The sequence below is a fragment of the Bufo gargarizans genome, chromosome 11, assembly GCF_014858855.1.
Source record: "Bufo gargarizans isolate SCDJY-AF-19 chromosome 11, ASM1485885v1, whole genome shotgun sequence".
Classification (NCBI taxonomy): Eukaryota; Metazoa; Chordata; class Amphibia; order Anura; family Bufonidae; genus Bufo; species Bufo gargarizans.
In genome coordinates this window covers 3,260,576-3,276,668 of record NC_058090.1, presented here as the reverse complement: position 1 = coordinate 3,276,668, position 16,093 = coordinate 3,260,576, and the positions used below count along the sequence as shown (strand labels likewise).

The 16,093-nt window shown below is 40.3% G+C and overlaps 1 protein-coding gene across 1 annotated transcript in view; it reads left to right on the top strand.

Moving 5' to 3' along the window:
• Positions 1-16,093, top strand: part of TMEM178B (transmembrane protein 178B) — a 423,794-nt gene that overhangs the window by 33,991 nt on the left and 373,710 nt on the right. The window lies entirely within an intron of this gene.

Sequence of the window (16,093 nt, the reverse complement as noted above, 5' to 3'; positions counted from 1 at the left end):
TTAGGCTGACAGGGATAGTACACTACAATGCAGAAGTATTGGCAAGTATTAAAACAGTGATTGAGCCCCATACTGGGGACTAAAAAAAAATGTTTAGAAATTACATTAAAACACATTTTTTTCATCACATATTAACAGCCTATATGTGACTATTTTATCTTTTTTTTTTTAGAGAGTGGATGGTTCTCTAGATATATATATATTACGTTACTCCCAGGGGTGCATCCAGCCTTTTTGCTGCCTGAGGCGAAAACTGAAACAGAGCTCCCCCCATGCCAATTTCTTAACCTAACCCCCTCCAGCTCATGGCCCTTCGGTTGCCTCCCCTTTTGCCCCTACCTGGTGCTGCCTGGGGTGATCGATTTACCTGGCCTCATTGGTGCTGCACCCCTGGTTACTCTATTTATTCTACTCCCTGTCCTGGATGTTTACCTTCCCCCTTTGCATTGATTAAGCATGGCAAACAGCCCCGCTCAGTCAGACCATTCACCTCAGCAAGATTACTCCTGTAGTAACTCATTTAGAGCATCACTTACACTAAAAACCGCAATTCTTTTCTGTGGGCATCTTTATTTAGGTTCTTCAAAAGAATAATAAGATGGTCATACTGTTATCCCAGTTCTACATCTGCAATTATAATGAGGATTACCTTGCAGATAACATATTCCACTCACAGCAGCAGTAAACTGATATTTGTAATTTTTAGAAAATATTTAGTACTTTATTTTTAAGGGTATACTACTGCCAACATGAAAACTAAAAACTGCCTTAAGTTATAATAAAAAATGTTTTCTATAAATATAGAGTTTAAAACAATACCCCTTTCTGATGAAAGTGTCCCTATCAGAAGAAGAAAAAATGTCATATGAAAAAAAACATCAACTCTTTACATATTTGGTAGTTCCACATCTATAGTGACCTTTATTGTAAAATGATTGCATTATTTATCCCAAGCCATGAATGCCTTGAGATAAAAAAGTGCTAGAAATGCAGTTTTTTTGTCATCTTGCCTCCAAAGAAATTGAATAAAAAGTTATCAAAAAGTCTTATGTACTCCCAAATTGGCATTAATAAATATTACAGCTTGCCCCCCTCCTGCCCGCCCAAAAAAACAAACAAAAAGAACAACGAATATATTAGGCATGTTTCTGGGGCAGATCACGGCACAAAGGTCCTTTGCACCATAATCTGAGACTTTTCCCCATTGAAGCCAGGTCTAAAAAAAAAGGGGTGGTGGTGTGGGCAGGCCAGGTCGGCAGCTATAGGGGATGTTAAGACTGGTGTCTAAAATGCCGGTCTTAAGAAATTAACCCCCCAAGTCCTTAACATAGTTCCATTGGCAAAAAAAGAAGTTATGGTTCTCAGAATGTGGTGACACATTTTTTTAAGGAAAAAGTGATTTTTTTACATTTATTATGCTAAACTATATAAATGTAGTATTACCATAATCAGACTGACCTGCAGAATAAAGATACAGTGCCACGTGTTTTTATGCTACATTGTCAATGGCACAAAATCTGAAGTATAAAAAAGGCTAAATGGCAGTTTTTTTCCATCCCACCAATAAAAAGCCAAAAGGCCAATAAGGAATACACCCAAAAAAGTACACTTATGTCTAAAATGTAAAAGTTATAGCATTCAGATTCTGCCAATAAAAAAAAAGCTGTGTCTTTAGGCAGGGTTTAGAGGTGCAAGTATTGTGATGTAGTTTTTAAAGCTAAAACCAGGAGTGAATCATAAAAGAAGAGTAAGTATGAAGGACGGGTACTCCCACATCTTTTTATTTTTTTCTCAAACCCTGGCTGTGGCTTCAAAAACTTCATCAGAAAACCTGAATGTAAAAACTCAGACTGCGTACCATGCACAGGATGGCTCCATTACTATATATTATAGAGCAGGAACCCTGCTGTATGATACATAATAATATATAATCCTGGCAGGGAAGGGGGGGGGGGGGGGTCGGGGGGTTGGGAACTCAACACTGGGGAGAAAAAATTTAAAACAGGCCTCATGTCATGTTGTAGTTGGGTCTAAATTGACAGCAGAGAGCTCCAGAATAAGTATAGTGCAGTCAACAAACCATTAGAAGACCTATTTTTAAATTCAGCAAATCATTTAACTACTGACTGAGGAGACAATGTATCTTAGTTAAAAATCTAAAAATTAAACATGAAGATACAAGTTTGTAACTATTAGTGACACATTTTTATCTGGGACCCCACAATTGCAAAATGGATGTCCAAGCCATGTTGGATTAAAATCTGACATATAGTTCTGTAGTGGAAATTGAAGGCTGAACCCTTGTATTTTTGCCGTGGATTTGCACTGGAGGTGCAGATCTACACAAGGCTCAACCATGTCATTATTCAGAACTTTCATCTGATTTGAACAGCATGCTACTTGTTTCTGCAGCAGATCATTTTCCACAGTGCAGATAAACATCCATGTGGAAATTGCCTGTCAACTGGGTTGTGGAAACCTCAGTCACAAGCTTATATCACATATCACTTGCTCATAGTAGAAACCCTATGAATAGGAATCCTTGCCAAAATCCATGTCACATATGGCACATATGAAAATCTCTTTATGAGGCACTGGAGCCTCAAAGAATGGTATTGTGAAATAGCATGGTGATCGCACCCTGATTGTCATTGTGAAAAATCCAAAGCAATTATACAGCCCCCAGAACCTCTATGCATTTATAACGGGACAGACCATCTCTACCTCCTAACAGGTCAAGGACAGTATTGAGGCACATATCTATTAGTGTACTTTACCCATAATGTCATTCTCTAGTCTTAGGGTCTCAGACTTCCTTTCCTTGTATCTCTATGGCTTTGGCCACTGGCTTGGACTTTGACTACAAGGTTCTGACCAATGACTTCCCTTGGCTGCTTTCCGGTTCTAACATTGTTGCCGCATCTAGCTGCCAATCAGTGACTTCTTTGAGGACCTCGACCTGGGAATCTTATCAATAATGTTCAGACTTCCTTAAGATGCCCTTGAAGGAGAACAGCAAGATCATTTACACTCCACACCTCACTTCAGACAGCACCAGTCCAGTAGAAGCTCCAAGGTTCCACTTTTAAGGTACACCTTGCTAACATTGACGCCCATTTTTTGACTGATCTGTTTTGGTCTACTGGACCTCAACAGCACAGGTTGATGTTTGTAGAGTCTTTTTGGATGAAGTTAAATATCTGATGCTACAAGTGGTCCTCGATTTTCTGCATCGTATTTCTAAAATCCAGTTTGAGTCTGAAAAAGCAATTTGACTCACACAAAACATATGTAATTGGTTCTTTTCTGAGAGAGTCTCAGGGCCAAATGACATTTGTGTCAATCCAAACACAATCACAGAAGCCACATCGTGACCTCTCCACATTCATGCTTTGCCATTGTATCATCTGAAAGATATGGTGGTGCATCAGAGCCCTATAATTAGTTATTGGTCAACCACAAGACCTGCTTTATGTTGTTTAATAGGCACTATGACTCATTTGTCAATATGAATTTTAGGATAAACATTTTTATATACACGTATTATGCAACTTGATTTTCTGTGCTGTTAATATTCCTTTCATGGCTCAATAGTCTGGAAAGCTTCATTCCCTTTTTTCTATTTCTATTTAATTCATTCTTCTCCCAGAGTCCTCCTGTCAGTCTTATTCATGATGATCCTCTCACAACATGATAGATTGAGACTTGCTGTGGAGAATGTGTAGCCTGCATGACATTATTGAGAAACATGGGATATAATCATCAGATACATATACAAGTCCTGGAGCAGTGCATACATATTACCATGTTGGCCAAGCCTTATTAGAAACCATTTAATGGCCCAATACAGTGTTTTTTTAAAAGGGGCTGTCCAGTTTAGATAACCCAGTTTAGGATGTTCATCTTTACATTTGTATTGGCATGGGCACTGTGTAATGTTAAAGGGAGTCCAAAATCACCTTAAAGTAAGCATAACGCCATGTAGGGTCAGAGCCCAAAACATAACCAAACCTTTGTTGTGAAACTACTGGTTCTCTAATGCTGAGAAATGGCTTTGTTTATTTTTGCACATATAAGGTCTTTGGTGCACCATGGGCTGGGCCATAGATCCACCAAAACACTGCCCAGCGCCTCCTTTCTTGCTTGATTGGCAGTCCCTGAGGTTTTAGAGCTGGAAGCTATAATGCAGGAGAAGCCAGGTGCACCGAATGGAGCGGCTCCACCCGTGGTGCACAAGATAAAATGATTTATTTTTCAGGATTAGAGGGCCGGATTTTCAAAACAAAGTTATGGTTATGTTTCTGGGCACCTGCTACCCATGGTAGTGTGTTTCCTTTGAAACTGATTTTGGAGGTGACATGCTCCCTTTAATTTCCACTGTGATGGTGCTCCACGAAAATGTAATACTTAATGCCAGGTTTTCCAACAGATTACAACCAACTGAAAAAGTGTCACAAGCAAAGGGAATACTTTGTGATCTGCTTACTGTCAAAGGACTCTTCTTAAAGGTAGGTATTGTCCAAAGTGGAGAATCGTTTTAATGGTGCATCCATAGATCCAAGATTTATGTCTGAGATCCAAAATTATACAAATAATTTCCCCTTTTATCTCTGCTTATGTAGTTGAAGTTATATTATCTTTTTTGACATATCTGTTTTGTATGTCAAGAAATAACTGGTAGAATTCCTCTTCCTTAAACTATGATTTATGTTAGAGCAGTCAAAAGAAAGTTGGGTAGACTTCAGACAGGATACATGGAAAAATATGGAAATCAATCTTCTCAAAAAGACAACTAGGGTCAGTCATACCCACCACGATACCAGATATTGAACCCCAATGGACCCCCAAATGTCCAGTAGAAGACAAGTCCATTTGGAGCTATGTTGTAGCCAGCCACTTGTCCCTGGGGCTCTGTTTGGATGAATAACCCATTTGACCTTGTTCATGACTTGCGTGTGTAGCTCCAGATATTGCAATGCAAAAATTAAAGGTGGATGATCACATGTTTTGTACAGATAGAAGGAAGACCCTTAGAATCCATACTTCTGGTGGCCCCAAGTCAGCTTAAACACTTTCTATACCCTTGTCATATACCTGTTTGTCTCTATACAAAAGATTTGGATCCCAAACTAAATGGGACTAATTTGATTGGGGTCCATAAAAGAAAAATACAAGCCCTCCTGGGATTGCAGAGCAGCCAAAAATGTGTTTGACCTCCATATATCGCTTTTTCGCCTTCCTTTTAATTTCTACAAATACACTTTTTTTTGTTGATATGCTTACTGAGAGGACAGATTCTTTCTTGTGTGATTTAGTAACTGTGGGTACTAAGCCAATTATATGTTTCCTCACAGCAGGCCCTACTCCCCTCTCGCAGCATGCAGTCTCACAGACATGCACTCCCTTCCTCCCTATGCTCCCTGTCTACCATTGACTGTTTTACACTAGATGATTTATTTGGTGACTGAGAAGGCTTTTAAATATTTAAAGAGAGCCTACAGACAGGTAAAGAGGAACTACAAGAGGTTGGCTCTCAATGAGCAAGGATGGAGTTCTGAGACGGCCAGTAGATCAGAAGATCCAGTACCCTGGCATGCTCTATGTTTTTATATTAAAATCTTGTTGTTTAAAGAGATCAGCACAAAAGTGTAACTCTGTATTAAAGGAAAAAAACATATTTAGTTTTTGTTTTGAAATTAAGGACATATAAAAATGCTAGCTACAGATAGACAAACTTTTCTTCAGAGTTGGACCACAAAAATGTGAAACATCTGTTTATTTTTCAGCATTAATCAATAAATTAGATACTTCAGTTGCATGGACCCTGTCTTAAACACAGACTTGATATCAAATGTCCTACAGATCCCTGAACAATGACAATTAGAGGGCTGTATTATAGCCCTTTCCTTCTTTAATCAGTTATAGCCATTCTCTGAAGCCATGAAGGGTCACATGACACAGTTGCTCCCAGTCCTAACTGCTAAGAAACAAGAACAGCACCTAGGTTGGAAAGAGTTAATTACCAAAATGATCTACATGGAGCACCCCAAGCCTGTTTATTTCATTTGGAATGCACAACCTGTCCGTATCTTGTGACATTGTGTCCTAAAGGGTTCAGATAATATTTTAATTAAAAACTCTCCATATTAGACAGGCCCTCTGTACATCTGCGTTGTCAGCTCACGCTCCGAAGCACAAGCTGCATTAGCAGAAGTGTACATTTCGCTCCATTGATTTTGAAATGAAAGTTATCGAGTGGGTATTGCACTGAGAGATGCTGCCAATAGCCGCCACGCTCATTGCTAGCACTTCCGAGGCTGTTTTGGGAAAAGTCCAGTCAACAGATCTAGAGCGGAGGGTGTGGGGAGACACCGAGATGGTTCAGATGAGAAGGAAATCAAATCCCACAGACTGCTCTCCAGCAAAAAATTACATTGGTTTTTATAACAATAGGAACTGGGCTTGGTGGACTTATTAGATAAAGAAGCACAATATCGACTGAGCAGGGAGGAAGCTACGCTGGGATCAATGAACTCAACCATACATTGTCACCCATTATCATTTTGCCATACAGAGATGTTACTGGTTACCTTACACATGGCCATAGATTGTATATAGATAGGATTGGGGATACACACACAAGTGGGGAACTGATGGCCTGAGGGCCTACAGGCTATTGGTCAGTTGGAACACTGCAATGTACACCTCAAATGTATTTCATTAACCTGGATTAAGTGAATCTAGGCTATAGTGGTTGGTAAGGAGCTCAAGCGAGATACCCAAGAGTCTGGCATCTGAGAAAACCCACAGGTAGCTAGTCAACCTGACATACAGTAGAAACCTGCAGTTTCCTATCATATACCTAATATAACCTCCAGGGACCGGTTGTACTTATGTACCATTGAGGCTGCCCATGTGCCTGCTCCAAGAAACAAGGGGCCATTCTAACTTGGCTTTAATAGGTAAGGACTAAGGACCTGTACAGGGCTGCAAAGGTAAGCAAACATGTTGGCAAATGTACCCAAGTCACTTGAAAAGGATAGGGCACGATACTTCCTGATGCAGTGGTTAGGACTTAAGCAACGTTAATCAGAATATGAAAGAATATGAAAGAGGCTTCATTTTTATTGCTTTAAAGCTCTTCAGTGTGTATATATACTGAAAAAAAGTGCCTTGAAAAAGTCTTTTCCACATATTTTCAGGTTACACCGACAAGCTTAAATGTATTTTATTGGGATTTTATGTGATAGACAAACACAAAGTAGCAAGTACTGTATGAGGGAAGTGAAAAGAAAATGATACATGATTTTTAAATTTTTTATAAATAAAAATCTGAAAAGTGTGGTGTGCATTTGTATTCAGCCCCCAAAATCCAGTGTGAACAATTGCCTTCAGAAGTCACCTAATTAGTAACTAGTCACCTAATTAGTAACTAGTAACGAGTCTACCTGTAATTTATTTTTAGTATAACTACAGCTATTCTGTGAAGGCCTCAGATATTTCTTAGTGAACATTTGGAATCAAACACCATTAGAGATGAGCGAATTTAAAAAAAATTAGATTCGCCGGTTCGTGAATTTCTCGGGAAAAATTTGGTTCAATCCGAATATATTTGCGGTGAATTACATTAAAACAGCTATTCCCTGGCTGCTAAGAGCCTTTATAGTGGTGTAGAACACTGTGCCTTGTAGTAAAACGCATAGGGAGTCTGCTTTGGTAATGAAATAATACTGTCCGTATGACATGCAGATGACAGGCGTCGCTCTTAGAATCACTGCACACTTCACTTATTAGCGCAGTCACGGGGCTAAAACTGCCCAAATAACTCAAGTATGAACTCAACCTTACAGGTCGATGCTAGCGCCAAGAAGAAGCGCATTCCTTTTACACCGTCATCAGCGGATTCCACATAGATGTCTACAGAACCTGTTCTATTAAACGCTTATACAAGTAGAGCCCCCCGACAAAGCAGTACGTTTGTGTTGACGTCACTGATTAATTTGCCCTTCCTAAGATCCGTCAGAACAATAACCCACAAAAAATGGATCCTGTCTGTGGAAGATGCGCCTTCACTCAGTCAGCATTTGCTCAATAATCCATCAGTATTGCTAATGCCAAAGAAAACAGGACTAGATCTAAAACGGAGATGACATGTGAATGGAATATTGGCATGTATTCTGTGTTTTGTACCCACTCCTGCTTTTGGCTACCAAATCATACGCCAATTCTGATGGGACCATACAGGCCTTACAGCTATGACATAGACAGGATCCGTTTTGCGTCTCATTTTTCCTTCCTTCTAACAGTTCAGAAGAAGGGTCAAACAAATGATGATGTCAGCCAGGCCGAAAGGCAAAATAGTAGCCTTTCAGCCTGGCACTACAGAGTACTTCCGTGGAGTTTCATCCTGTACTTTCGTTCCACAAAAAGATAAAACATGTCCTATCTTTTTGTGGAACGGGCGGATTGCGGACCCATTAAAGTGAATGAGTCCGTGATCCACTGCGGCTGCCCCACAGTCGGTGTTCATGCATTGCAGCCCGCAAATTGCAGGCCGCAGCACGGCCACGGGGCACACACATTCGTGTACAGGAGGCCCAAACTGTATACTCCATAAATCTGGTCTTTATGAAAGAGAGGCAAGAAGAAAGCCATTTTTGAAAGCAAGCCATGAAAAGACGGATTTGCTGTTTGCCACAAGCCATGTATGGGACACAGCAAACATGTGGAAGAAGGTGCTCTGGTCAGTTGAGACCAAAATTAAACTTTTTGGCCTAAATGCAAAACTTTATGTGTGGCAGAAAACTAACACTGCACATCGCCCTCAACACACCATCCTCACTGTGAAACAAGGTGGTGGCAGCATCATGCTGTGGGGATGCTTTTCTTTAGCAGGAACAGGGAAGCTGGTCAGAGTTGATGGCTAGATGGATGGAGCTAAATACAGGCAATACTGGAGGAAAACCTGGTAGAGGCTATATTATTTTTTTTATTATTATTATTTTTATAGTTAAAGCAGGACAGAGTGGGAAATACTTCCATAGATTAAAGAGTAACTGTCACCATTCCTGGCATGTTTGCTTTAGTGAATAATTGCATTCCAATGTAATAATAAATTTGGATCTATTCCTATGACTCTAGGTCGCGTCAATTCTCTATTATTCCCACTAAATGTTTATAAATAAATCTTCAACTGGGTGTTACAATTAGGGGGGGGGGGGGGGGTCCCTCTCATTCTGACACCAGCAGCACTCATTGGACAGTGTCAGACTGTTACCAGGTACACCCACACCTGGTAGCAGCCAGTTTGCAATTTGTTCATATACTTCTAGCAGGAATAACCGAGGACTAGCACAACATAGAGTTATATGAAAAGATGGTCCAGAATTTGTTTTTACATGGGGAATGCAAGTAGTTACTAAAACATACATGTCAGAAGACCCGATTTTAGTCTTCTCCATGTGTTTGCTTACTGTTCAGTAGAGATGGCCTTGTGGTTCGCCCGGTGGTCGTTTCGCGGTGAACTTTGCGCATTCGTGATTCACTGAACATGCGAACATATCACCCATGACACATCCATCAGGTTGGACAGGACAGCCAATTGAGACATTTCAGCACATGGACACACCACCTCTATATCACAGAACCCGATCTGGCAGCCATTTTACATTCTGTGTTATGCCAGTGTAGGGAGAGGTTGCTTTGAGAAGCAGGGACAGGTTATTAGGGACACCAAACACTAGCTAATAGGGCTACAAAAGTCCTTTTAAGGACTGGTATAGGTGTGCTATCGATAGGTGTGATATATTGAGGGGTGTGATATACTTATAATATACTATATTCTAACATAGAAAGTATATTATAGTGCATTTGTATTGTACAGCAGTTGTGTGCAGTTCTGCTGCCATACCACAGCTATACAGAGGGACAAACGCTATTGGAACAACTAATTGCAATGGGTGTGATATACCTGTTACCCCCCAAAAAACTGATTTAGGGGTGTGATATACCTATAATATACTTTCTAACATAGAAAGTATATAGTGCATTTTTATTGTGCAGCAGTTGTGTGCGGTTCTGCTGCGATACCGCAGCTATATAGAGGGACAAGTGCTATTGGAACAACTAATTGCAATGGGTGTGATATACCTGTTGCCGCAAAATTAACTGATTGAGGGATGTAATATACCTATAATACACTTTCTATCATAGAAAGTATATAGTGCATTTGCATTGTGCAGCAGTTGTATGTAGTTCTGCTGCGATACCGCAGCTATATAGAGGGACAAGCGCTATTGGAACAACTATTTGCAATGGGTGTGATATACCTTCCTCCATTAAATACTTATTGAGGGCCTGCAATATACCTGTTGCCCCAAATAAAATATTGAGGGGTGTGATATACCTGCTTCCAAAAAATACTGATTAAGGGGTTTATATACCTGCTTCCCCCAAATAATGATTAAGGCCTGCGATATACCTGCTTCCACAAAATACTGATTAATGGGATTGATATACCTGCTTCCACACAATACTGATTGAGGGCAGCAATATACCTGCTTCCACATTGTGAAAGCAGGTATATCAATCCCCTTAATCAGTATTTTGTGGAAGCAGGTATATCACAGGCTCAATCAATATTTTGTGGAAGCAGGTATATCAAACCCATTAATCACTATTTTGAGGATGCAGGTATCTCGCAGGCCTCAATCAATATTTGATTGAAGCAGGTATATCAATCCCCTTAATCAGTATTTTAAGGGGAATGATATACCTCCTTCCACAAAATATTGATTGAGGCCTGCAATATACCTGCTTCCACAAAATACTGATTAAGGGGATTAATATACCTGCTTCCACAAAATACTTATTGAGGGCTGCGATATACTTGCTTCCACAAAATACTGATTAAGGGGTTTGATATACATGCTTCCACCAAATATTGATTGAGGCCTGCGATATACCTGCTTTAAGAAAATACTGATTAAGGGGATTGATATACCTGCTCCCACAAAATACAGATTGAGGCCTGCGATATACATGCTTCCATAAAATACTGATTAAGGGAATTGATATACCTGCTTCCACAAAATGCTGATTGAGGGGATTGATATGCCTGCTTCCACCAAATATTGATTGAGGCCTGCGAGATACCTGCTTCCACAAATTACTGATTAAGGGGTTTAATATACCTGCTTCCGCAAAATATTGATTGAGGCCTGCGATATACCTGCTTCCACAAAATACTAATTAAGGGGATTGATATACCTGCTTCCACAAAATACAGATTGGGGGCTGCAAAATATCTGCTTCCACAAAATACTGATTAAGGGGATTGATATACCTGCTTCCACCAAATATTGATTGAGGCCTATGAAATACCTGCTTTCACAAAATACTGATTAGGGGTTTGATATACATGCTTTCACAAAATATTGATTGAGGCCTGTGATATACCTGATTCCACAAAATACTGATTATGGGGTTTGATATATCTGCTTCTACAAAATATTGATTGAGGCCTGCTATATACCTGCTTCCACAAAATACAGATTAAAGGGATTGATATACCTGCTTCCACAAAATACTGATTGAAGGCTGCAATATTCCTACTTCAACAAAATACTGAATAAGGGGATTGATATACCTGCTTCCATCAAATATTGATTGAGGGGATTAATATACCTGCTTCCACAAAATACTGATTAAGGGGATCGATATACCTGCTTCCACCAAATATTGATTGAGGCCTACGAGATACCTGCTTCCAGAAAATACTGATTAAGGGGTTTGATATACCTGCTTCAACAAAATATTGATTGAGGCCTGCAATATACCTGCTTCCAGAAAATACTGATTAAGGGGATGGATATACCTGCATCCACAAAATACTGATTGAGGACTGCGATATTCCTACTTCAACAAAATACTGATTAAGGGGATTGATATACCTGCTTCCACCAAATATTGATTGAGGCCTACGAGATACCTGCTTCCACAAAATACTGATTAAGGGGTTTGATATACATGCTTCCACAAAATATTGATTGAGGCCTGCGATATACCTGATTCCACAAAATACTAATTAAGGGGTTTGATATACCTGCTTCCACAAAATATTTATTGAGGCCTGCGATAAACCTGATTCCAGAAAATACTGATTAAGGGGATTGATATACCTGCTTCCACCAAATATTGATTGAGGCCTGTGATATACCTGCTTCCACAAAATACTAATTAACAGGATTGATATACCTGCTTCCACAAAATACTGATTAAGGGGCTTGATATACCTGCTTCCACCAAATTATGATTGAGGCCCGCGATATACCTGCTTCCACAAAATACAAATTAAGGGGATTGATATACCTGCTTTCACAAAATACTGATTAAGGGGTTTGATATACCTGCTTCAACAAAATATTGATTGAGGCCTGCAATATGCCTGCTACCAGAAAATACTTATTAAAGGGATTGATATACCTGCTTCCACAAAATACTGATTGAGGGGTGCAATATTCCTACTTCAACAAAATACTGATTAAGGGGATTGATATACCTGCTTCCACCAAATATTGATTGAGGCCTACAAGATACCTGCTTCCACAAAATACTGATTAAGGGGTTTGATAAACATGCTTCCACAAAATATTGATTAAGGGGATTGATATACCTGCATCCACAAAATACTGATTGAGGGCTGCGATATTCCTACTTCAACAAAATACTGATTAAGGGGATTGGTATACCTACTTCCACTAAATATTTATTGAGGGATGCGATATACCTGTTGCCACAAAATACTGATTAAGGGGATTGATATACCTGCTTCCACAAAATATTGATTGAGGCCTGCGATATACCTGATTCCATAAATTACTGATTAAAGGAATTGATATACCTGCTTCCATAAAATGCTGATTGAGGGGATTGATATGCTTGCTTCCACCAAATATTGATTGAGGCCTGCACGATGCCTGCCTCCACAAAATACTAATTAAGGGGATTGATATATCTGCTTCCACAAAATACTGATTGAGGGCTGCGATATACCTGCTTCCACAAAATACTGATTAAGGGGATTGATATACCTGCTTCCACCAAATATTGATTGAGGCCTATGAGATACCAGCTTCCACAAAAAAAAGATTAAGGGGTTTGATATACCTGCTTTTACAAAATATTGATTGAGGCCTGCAATATACCTGCTTCCACAAAATACAAATTAGGGGGATTAATATAACTGCTTCCACAAAATATTGATTAAGGGGATTGATATACCAGCTTCCACTAAATATTGATTGAGGCCTACGAGATACCTGCTTCCACAAAATACTGATTAAGGGGTTTAACATACACGCTTCCAGAAAATATTGATCGAGGCCTGCGATATACCTGATTCCACAAAATGCTGATTAAGGGGTTTGATATACCTGCTTCCACAAAATATTGATTGAGGCCTGCAATATACCTGCTTCCACAAAATACTGATTGAGGGCTACGATATTCCTACTTCAACAAAGTACTGATTAAGGGGATTGATATACCGACTTCGACCAAATATTGATTGAGGCCTGCGATATACCTGCTTCCACAAAATACTAATTAAGGGGATTGATAATTTGCTTCCACAAAATACTGATTGAGGGGTGCGATATACCTGCTTCCACAAGATACTGATTAAGGGGATTGATATGCGTGCTTCCACAAAATACTGATTGAGGTCTGCAATATACCTGCTTCCACAAAATACTGATTAATGGGATTGATATACCTGCTTTTACAAAATGCTGATTGAGGGATGCGATATCCCTGCTTCCACAAAATACTAATTAAGAGGATTGATATACTTGCTTCCACCAAATATTGATTAAGGCCTGCGAGATACCTGCTTCCACAAAATACTGATTAATGGGTTTGATATACCTGGTACCACAAAATATTTATTGAGGCCTACGATATACCTGTTTCTACAAAATACTGAATAAGGGGGGATATACCTGTTTCCACAAAATATTGATTAAGGGGATTGATATACCAGCTTCCACTAAATATTGATTGAGGCCTACGAGATACCTGCTTCCACAAAATACTGATTAAGGGGTTTAATATACACGCTTCCAGAAAATATTGATCGAGGCCTGCGATATACCTGATTCCACAAAATGCTGATTAAGGGGTTTGATATACCTGCTTCCACAAAATATTGTTTGAGGCCTGCAATATACCTGCTTCCACAAAATATTGATTGAGGGCTACGATATTCCTACTTCCACAAAATACTGATTAAGGGGATTGATATACCGACTTCGACCAAATATTGATTGAGGCCTGCGATATACCTGCTTCCACAAAATACTAATTAAGTGGATTGATATATTTGCTTCCACAAAATGCTGATTGAGGGGTGCGATATACCTGCTTCCACAAAATACTGATTAAGGGAACTGATATACGTGCTTCCACAAAATACTGATTGAGGTCTGCGATATACCTGCTTCCACAAAATACTGATTAATGGAATTGATATACCTGCTTTTACAAAATGCTGATTGAGGGATGCGATATCCCTGCTTCCACAAAATACAAATTAAGAGGATTGATATACTTGCTTCCACCAAATATTGATTAAGGCCTGCGAGATACCTGCTTCCACAAAATACTGATTAATGGGTTTGATATACCTGCTTCCACAAAATATTTATTGAGGCCTACGATATACCTGTTTCTACAAAATACTGATTAAGGGGGGATATACCTGTTTCCACCAAATATTGATTGAGGCCTGCGATATACCTGCTTCCACAAATACTGCACGTCACTTGGGTGCCCACAAAAGAGTAAGAGGAGGGGAGTTCAGAGGGAGAGATGGAGCAGCAGATAGGGAAACAGAGTAGAAGCAGGCAGAGCACGCAGTGCACAGGAGGCAAAAAGCAGACTGCAAATGTATCTTTCGCTCCCAGGACGCCGGCACATGGCTCCGCAGTGTGGGCTTTTTTTAACGTGTCAGCTGCTGACAATAGTGTTGCCATCTGCAGCCTGTGCTGTCAACGCATAAATCACCGTAAGCCCAACACTAACCCTAGGGACAACTGTCTTAAGAAGACACCTGGCCTCCCATCACCGAGCCCAGTGCAAATGGAAGCCTTCATTCTCCAATGTTTGAAGAGGGACCCTGTATAAAAAGCATAAAGGGCAAGGACCAGTACTGGGTGACAATGTACTTAGACCCCAGGTACAAACACAAAATGGCGGACATGTTACCAGCATCACAGAGGGCTGTCAGAATGCAGCATTTCCAAGCCTTGCTGCGAGAGATGCTGCATTCTGCTGTTGCGGGCGCTGGCAGAGGAATTTCCACCCACAGCGAAATAGCTGTGTGCACCAATCCTACCGCGCCTGCAAGAAGAGGGCGGTTTGAACATGTGTTGGTCACTTCAGATATGAGATCATTCTTGCAGCCAACCTATCAACAGCCGCCCTCCGGATCCAGCCTTAGGGAACGCCTAGACCGACAGGTGTCCAACTACATCGATTTTACGGCCGATGGGGACACTCTGAAAAGCAAGGAACCCCTGGACTACTGGGTAAGCAGGCTAGACCTGTGGCCAGAGCTGGCACAATTTGCCATGGAACTCTTGGCTTGCCCCTCGTTGAGTGTACTGTCCGAAAGGACGTTCAGCGCAGCAGGGGGGGTGTGACCGATAAGCGCGATAATGCTTAATTTTTGGGGCCTGTACTCCACTGGCCTACAGTAAAATTGTTATTCCGTGACCGCCTAATGTACCTCCAGCCACATAATCACTTGTTATTTTCTGTCGGGTGAATGCCTAATTTTTGGGGCCTGTACTGGCCTACAGTAAAATTGTTATCCAGTGACCGTCTAATATACCTCATGCCACATAATCATTTGTTCTTTTCTGTCAGATGAATGCCTAATTTTTGGGGCCTGTACTCCACTGGCATACAGTAAAATTGTTATCCAGTGACCGCCTAATGTACCTCCAGCAACATAATCACTTTTTCTTTTCTGTCAGGTGAATGCCTGATTTTGGGGGCCTGTACTACCGTGGCCTAAAATAAAAATTCTCTA